Source organism: Ammospiza nelsoni, chromosome 1 (assembly GCF_027579445.1).
Source record: "Ammospiza nelsoni isolate bAmmNel1 chromosome 1, bAmmNel1.pri, whole genome shotgun sequence".
Classification (NCBI taxonomy): Eukaryota; Metazoa; Chordata; class Aves; order Passeriformes; family Passerellidae; genus Ammospiza; species Ammospiza nelsoni.
In genome coordinates, this window is record NC_080633.1 from 142695083 (window position 1) to 142703272 (window position 8190).

The 8190-nt window shown below is 41.0% G+C and overlaps 1 long non-coding RNA gene across 1 annotated transcript; it reads left to right on the forward strand.

The window, feature by feature from the left end:
• Positions 1-689: 689 nt before the first annotated feature.
• Positions 690-4500, forward strand: LOC132083849 (uncharacterized). The gene is made up of 3 exons (XR_009419996.1): positions 690-958; positions 3258-3416; positions 4340-4500. It is a non-coding gene; the product is annotated as an uncharacterized LOC132083849 (long non-coding RNA).
• The last annotated feature ends 3690 nt before the right edge of the window (positions 4501-8190 follow it).

Below are 8190 nucleotides of genomic sequence, written 5' to 3' on the forward strand. Positions count from 1 at the left end.
TTATGTTATGGTTGGTTTTGTTTTTAATCATCCACTTTATTTATGTATGGATTAATAAAGATCAAAATTTTGAAAGTCTTGATTGCCATATCCTTTAGCAAAAAGAAAGTAACTTCCTAAGGATAAAAGTTACAAGGTAGAGAACTTTTACAGTAACTGGCCACTCACAGCAAAGAATTGGAATATGCATGTTATGCCTGCATGCCTGACTCCTGTGCAGGTAAATACTGATGAGTTACTCCAGCCAACTGCTCCTAGTATTGCATTCAACTTAAATACCCAATTGAGTATGAGAGGAGGCGTTGAAACCTTATTACTAAAGTCCCATACCTTCTCAGTGATTTCTCATGGGCAGTTCCTCACAGCACTGACTCCTTCTTCATAGCACAGCCAACAAACATCAGCTCATTTCTCAACCAGCTCAGCTCATTTCTCAACCAGCTCACCCACTCTTTGGTAGCACTCAACTCCTTATTGGACACAGCTGTGACCTATTGAGGGCAGGCCTGTTCCTAATCTTTGGTGATTAGTGCAGCTGCAACTCCTCAGGTGTGAGACTACCTTCTGCACTATATTGTCTTACATTCTATCCCTCCACAAGGAGGCAAAGAATTTGTTCATGAAGAGAAACTTCACCCTGGAAAACCAGATGCAAGTGTGAAATAGATCAGTAATGACCAAAGCCACTGCTTTGCAGTGTCTCAGGCAGCACAACACCCTGAGCTCCTTCCTGAACAGCCGCATTTTGTGTCAAACTGGAAACAACCTGAACTGTCAGGGGCAGCTGGCTGGGTACAAGGCACAGCCTGATGTTCTGCTTCCCTGGCACTGAGGGTTCTCTGCTGGCAGCCCCTGGGAGTGTTTGCTGTACCAGGGGGGTGAACAGAGCAGTAGCACATGGAAAGTCCTGGCACTAAATTCCAAATGGCCCAGTGAAGCTGATCCCCAGCTGTTACAGGTAAGGAATGGCTATTGCATGTATATCACAATATTGGCATGTATTCTGTGAAAGTTAGTATCTGTGATGTTTTAGTAGTTTAGATGATAATTGTAATACATTTTAGTATATTTTTAAAGCATACTAAAGAAAGAACCTGGTTTCCTTCCCAAATTTTGAATGCACAGCCTTATCCAGGAGACCTGGACAAGCAGCTGACAGAAGGAATTCTCCCAATCTCATGGGCAGGGGCAGAAAACTGTCAATATTCATTGCAATAAAGTATAAGGTTCTGGGCACTGTATCTTGGCTCCATTCCCTGTGTTCTCCTGATGTCCTCACCTCTTGTTTTCTGGGCTGTTGCTGGGAGAATTTTTATAAAACAAGATACAAGGTATGAAATTTGTCCTTGTGCAAGCCCTTAAGAAATTGTCCTGAAGCTAAAGAAGAGTCAGAACAAGATGAGACATTTAGCAGAGTGGTTATCAAAATTGAATGTGAAAAGGTTGGAATAGAGAATGAACAGTATGAGTCAGGAGTGAAGCAAACTCTAGTTCTGAGCCACTTTCAATGGAAAGCAGGTTATTATTCCATACCTACCTGCTGTGGGTTTCTTGCATTTGTGCAAAGGTCAGGTAGCAATCACTGTCAGAGGTGAGATTTGTGAACTAGAGGGAGAAGAGGCTGCATGAACATTGTCACAACCAATGCTTCTGGATTCTCTCACACCCTTAGCCACTTCTTTGGAAGAAGTTAGAGTGGATACACAAACAAACAGTTCTGTTCATAAAGGAGAATGCTTGCTGGCACTGAATCTCACTTGTGAAATCCAGGGATTTACCTTGCTTCTAAACTGCGTATACTTAATTTGAATTTTCCATCACCTTCATAACTCATGGAGGAATGTAATGCTGAAATGCTTTGACCCATGTTCTCTCAGACAGTGCCACTGTTAAGAGTGGCTGAATTGTTCATTGCTCTGATCTTTTTAAACAAAACAAAGGACAGATCAGTCTTGTAGCCATTCATTACCAACACAGTAGGCCACTATTGCACTCTTGTTTTTCTCTTTTGCTCTCAGTCTATAGGAAAGTGTCCTAGAATTAGTCTTTACATATAGGGGATGAATAAATGTACAAAATTTGCATTTTGGCTTAAAAGGTGCTACAACAACTGAAAATATATTTATTGATTTATTGACCTGTTTTCCTCAGATACTTTAATGCTATAGAGGAATTCTTTTCAAGTTTTTTTTTTTCTTGTGAAAGAAATAACAGATGGGGAGGGAATAAATTGCCTTTTTGGGGATTTGTGTATTACAAAGATATTTGTATTTGATAAACAAACAGAGGATTTTAAGTGTGACACCAAACTTTTGGGTGCCTGGAGGTAAAGAGGCTCAGTGGAGCTATGACACTTCTATCACTCAGTGTAATGCTCCATAACCATTCAGTTTATAGTCTAGTTTTAACAACAAAATGAACTGCAAGTTTATATTTCTATTTTTATTTGTTTATTTGCCTTATTCCACTGTCTTTTTATATGTCTGTACAACTACAAGAAATAAAGATCTTATGTTAAAAAAACATTTCCCCAACAATGCTCAATATCTAAGACTGCTTGCCCACAGGAAGGACAGAGTCTGTCCTGCCTGCTTTCTTCACAACTGTGTAATCCAAGAAGCTATTGATTTTATTTTATTACTCTGCTTCAGTAGTGCCTTACCTCAGTGATCTCTGCCAGGCATCTTTCCCTTGCATTTCCGCTCTGTGCTGCCTCACCTCTTGCTCCCTGCAGCCTACGTGATCTGGAGCAGCAGCACAAATCTTTACAGTTTTGACCCTGTGTCATGTGTGTGTATTTTCTATCAGTCTCCTTAGTCTGGCTCATCTGCAGTTTTCTTTCTGGGCTTTACTGCCTGAACCTCAGGTTTCCATGGACTATAAAGAGAGAGTAGAGCAGCCAGCTCATATTTGCACACCTAGCTTTGCAGATATCCAAGGTAGCATCTAAGTGCAGGTGTCTGTGCAGAGATGTCTGGCCTCCCAATATTGGTGGGGTGGGATGCAGACACCTGTGGAAGACAATTCACTTGATTTGCTTAGTGGCTTGTCCAGTGAGGAGCTTAACCACACTCTGCTGGTGCCTGGCTATCTGCACAGACTGCAAGGAGAACTGGGAGTGACTATGGCTTAAATGCTTAACTTCCAGATGCAGGAGCTTTAGCAGGTAGGCTTACTCAGAAATACCTTTAAAGCACAGATACTGCTTGTCCTCACATGCTACTTTACTTTTATTGACTCTGCTTTTTCTACTGCAGACCCTGGGTAGGATTTTAAACCTGCTCAGCAGAGTCCTTGCTCTTCAGGAAATAAACCCAAAGGACAAGAGGACATGAGCTCAGTGCATGGACTCTCAGCTGGTTGGCTGATTTGTGCAGAACAAGGGAACCTGCATCTGCTATGAGATGTGTCAGAAGGTAAATCCCACAGTCCAGAATAACTTCATCCATATTTATCCCAATCTTTTACACCCTCTACTCTCAAATTATTCTGGAATATAAACTGGTCTTGCCAGTACAAATTATTATCTGAACAACAACTGGTATTTTCTCAAAACTGTGTTTTGGAAAGAAGAAGGAAACAAATACTCTCTGTGCATGAACTGCAATTGAGAGAGAAGCAACTACTTTTCTAGAAGTTTCCAGTCATGATGCACCAGAGGAGCAATTTGTTGATATCAAGCATTGCTATTTTCTGCTGTATTGCCACTCACAAATGTGATTTTTAAGTGGTTTACAAAATTATTGCTGTGGAGGGCTCCAAAGCACATTGTGTTTGACAAATATAGGTGGTAATTAGACACAGTGTTAATGACTGGAGGCAAATGTTCCTCTGGAGATGTACTGGGGATATGGTGTCCTCCAGAGAAGCAGCCTCCAATGCAGATTGCAACGCCACTTAAAGAACAAGTGGAATCACGACCAGAAGTTTTGCTCTTGGCATTGCTACAAGCCAAGTAAAGGCTCAGTTACATAGCAGTGGTTATACCAGTCATTGCAACACAATTTTTCCTGATTTCTGTCCCTCCCAATGCAAGATAATTGTGTGATTATATGTGAAGAAACAACAAAATCTTCAAAATGTGTGACAAAAAATGCACTGTGTCTTCACTTGTGTTCTTTGTGTATTTTGCCTCTTCCTCTTTGCAGCTCTATGAGCTTACTGTACTCACTTTTAAGTAAATACTTCCCAAGGCACAGAAACAAATGAACTTGTGATTTGAAACTTTGCAGTTTAACATTGCACATAACCCATAAAACCAAGATATGAGATGATTTTTTTTTTAGAAAATGCAATCTGAGCTCTAGTAATAGAAAAAGTGTTTTTTTTCAATTGACAGTGTGTATCAGACACCACAAAATGCATGTGAAGGGCTTCAGAACAGAAGAATGTTACTTTCCCAACAGTGGAATATGTCTTTGGCTTTTCCACAGGACAAAAGGTTGAAGTTGTTGATTCTGTGGTTGTGTATTTTCATTACCAAAGTGTGTTTGGCCAGAGAGATCTGTAAACACATAGACTTGATTTTTGCTGTAGAATATAAAAACAATTTTTAACATATCTATTAAATGGGAATTGCTTCAGAGAATTAGCATTAAAATTGTTCTGTGTTTTTTTATTCCAGCCTTGTCTCATTTTCTGCTTACCTAGAGCTCTTGCTTACATTCACTAAATGGAAGACACTGGTCACTTTAAAATGAGACTACAGACTGCACTTAAGTCAGAAGTTCCCTTACAAAGTTGTACTGCTTCATCTTTACAAAACATCATTTAGCTTATGCTCCTGCTTTTATAATTCTTGGGGAGTTTGAGGCTTTTAAAGTACATTCTATCAATGTTCTAAAAGTTTTTATTATAGTCACAATGACAAGAAATTTACATGAAGAAACAACAACAAAAAAGGAACTATTGTGTAAACTTCAGACTTGAGCTCTTAAAAGCCCCACCTGTTATCATGAGCATCATTAAAACTATTAATGATTGCCCAGATCAGAGTTTTACTCCATGGAAGGGTGAAACTGCTTGCACATAGCTTTTAGCTTTGCTTACCTCAGCAGCAAATTAAATGACATTAGGGGGGTCATCAGCACATCCAAGATCAGACAGAAAGTGAGACACTGAGAATTCAGGGCTATGTGTACTCTAATTTGAAGGTCAGAGGTACTTAGAGAGTAGTCTGGTGCCATGTGTCAATTTTGACTTTACAGCTCTATTTATGAATATTGTTTGTAGTCAAATGAATAAATTAAGATTTTTTAGGAGTGTTTTGAAAAAACTGTGCCACTCTTCCAAACTGTCTATATAATGAAATTTTCCATGTTAATGGATTTCTGGGTACGTTTAATCTAAAATACAGATCTACGACAGAGCTAATGAAATCGCCATGACCTCTTACAAGAGTTCTGTGCAACTGAAGCACAAGCAGCCAAGATTATCTAGAAATTTCCATTTCTTATATAGAATATGAAATTATGCCTAAAGTATGTTACAGAACTAGTTTCAAATTCTACTTGAGCATGCACTTTACCTCTGGGCGTGTTCTGTCTTGTTTTGGAAGATCTGACTGAAACTTCTCTTTTTCTATCATGTTCTCAGCAAATAATCAGGAAGGGAATTGCTCAATAGAAGACTTAACAAAAAAAAAAGTACAGACTGTGTATGATTCCTTTATAATCATAAAGTGAAAAAGGAAGAACTTGGCTCAGTATATAGAAAGATGTTCTGTAATGATCCAATTACACAGAAGTATAGAATTAATGCCAAATAGGTAAAATCCTGTAGGGTGAAAGATGGGAGAACATATACATATTCATGAGTGTTTAATACATAATCATCTATGTGGATTAAATTATAAGATGCATTTTTTTGTTTGTTTTACTAGTTCAGAGTCTCCACAGAGGTCTCCTTGCTGCTGCTGCTGCTGCAAGTATTGTGAGGAAATAGGAGAATAGGGCCCTGACTTGGAGAGCTTTGTGCCACAGGAGTCTGGCACTGACCATCCTATCAATAACCTTGATACCAAACCTTTATGAAATGGTAGTGACAAGAATACACAGCAGGGGTAAATTTTCCCCCTGCCATTCTGGCAACATGTTTGTATAGCACTTTATACTTCTGAAGAGGCAGATAAACACCAGTGCATCAATTCCCTCTGGAGGAAGGCACTTCCACTTTATTTTACAAGCAGAGAAAACACCTCACAGTGAATCAGTGGTTTAAGACCTGCCCAGGTGTATCCACTGCATATGAGATTTGACTCATTTGATTCGCTCTCATCATCCTCTGCTGTGGCAGTCCCGAGTCAGAGGCTTGCTGTGCAGCCCCATTGGTGGCTCCTGCTCTGCAGCTGGGTGCTGGGGTCTGTTTGCCACTGTCCAAAATATCCATCATCTGCCTCACGATCGTCACTGGGGAGACCACCGAAAAAACAAGACCCCTCGTGTCTGCTGATCCTGTAGGGGAAAGTCATGTGCCTGAGACATGAGAGTGTTGCTAAGTTATTGTTTTTACAGGTGCATTTGCTATATGCTACACTGAGCTCAAAGGGCATTTTCCCCTTTTGCACAATAGCTCTGGAATTCTCCCCACCTCTCGGCCTGGCTGGACTTCTCCTAAGCTTTAGGGTGGTCCCCCCCAAAAGAAGACCTCTTGTGACAGACAAGCTGAGAGGTAAGAAGCCTCTTCATCAAGAGACCAAGACATGAAATCCCTATTTAAGAAGGTCCCCTCTCACCTTCTTCCAGGGACTGAGACTGAAACCCCCAACCCAGGGGAGGTGTACAGTGCAGGGAAGAAAAGCTGCCCAAAGCAAGATGGATGTTGCAGGTGCAGGCAGTGGACCATGAAAACAATGGCTCTTGCCTGCTGTCGAACATGGACTGTGTGTACCCCTATCCAAACACCATTCTCTCCCCTGAAGATACAACAAACTACCTTTGATTCAGTTGCAAAATCCATTCCCCCTTCCCCCGTCGAAAAAGAGTATAATTGGGGTCCAGATGAACTGCACCTCTGAGATCTCCCTGACATAACAGGTGGATCCTCGACTGGACTGGACCAAAGGACTTCGTCTTTACTTTTGGTAGCTATATCCCCCTCTTTCTCTCTCTCTTTTCTTTCTCTTTCTCTATCTTTTTCTCTCCCTTAATCCCTCTATCGCATTTTGCTGTGGTCATTCAATAAAGGTGCATTTGTTTTGATTATTACTGCAAATCCCCTTGTACCGTGTCGGGTATTTTTGCACCCTGAGATCAATCCACGAACCCCATTCGTAAGGACGGATCGTGACACCAGAGCATCCCAGAGCCCTTTCCCAGCCACAGCCGCTGCGGGGGCAGGTGAGCTGCCCTCTGCAGCCGGGGGCTGTGAGCAGTTCTGTGAGCTGTGAGCTTTGAGCTGTGAGCAGTTCTGTGAGCTGCCCTCTGCAGCCCGGGGCTGTGAGCAGTTCTGTGAGCTGTGAGCTTTGAGCTGTGAGCAGTTCTGTGAGCTGCTCTCTGCAGCCCGGGGCTGTGCCCTGCAGTGCCCGAGGCCATCCAGCCCTTCCCGGAGCCAGAGCCCGCAGCTGCAGATTTGCCGCGTGGTCTGTGGTGCAGGCTTACCTTGCTGTGTGATCTGACACACAGGGACACAGCACACAGCACTGGGACAAGTTAATCCTGCTTTCAAAGCCATCGCAGTCCCGCTGTAGGTCATGTGCCAAGCAGCCTGAATTGGCTTTAAAGCCTTCTAAAAATGACTGTTAAAAATTCAGTAAAAAGAGTCCAAGACACTAAAGCCTTGTCCATCCAATAGCCCCAACTGAGTTTAAAATTGACAAAGCAACTCCCCAGTGTGCAATGGGTTTTTAAAAGCTAATACTAGCAATTTTATCTATTCTAAAGCTTCAGTTTTGCTGTAGTATTATACAGAGTTCACTAGAGACCATCATCTCTCTGCAACAGCAAATAAAGATGTTGAGCAACAAACATACAGTATCTTCTTTTGGGTAGATTTCAAAATATTTCCATTATTTAAGAGTGCTTGAAACTATGTACCAATATAAATTATGTAGGTTAGTAATGAATATTGCTACACCATTCACATCTTATTTTATCTTATTTATATAATATATATATAAAAATTATATATTTTATATATTTACCAATTAAACTAATTCCCAAGACAATGATCAACTCACATAAAGTCTTTTTT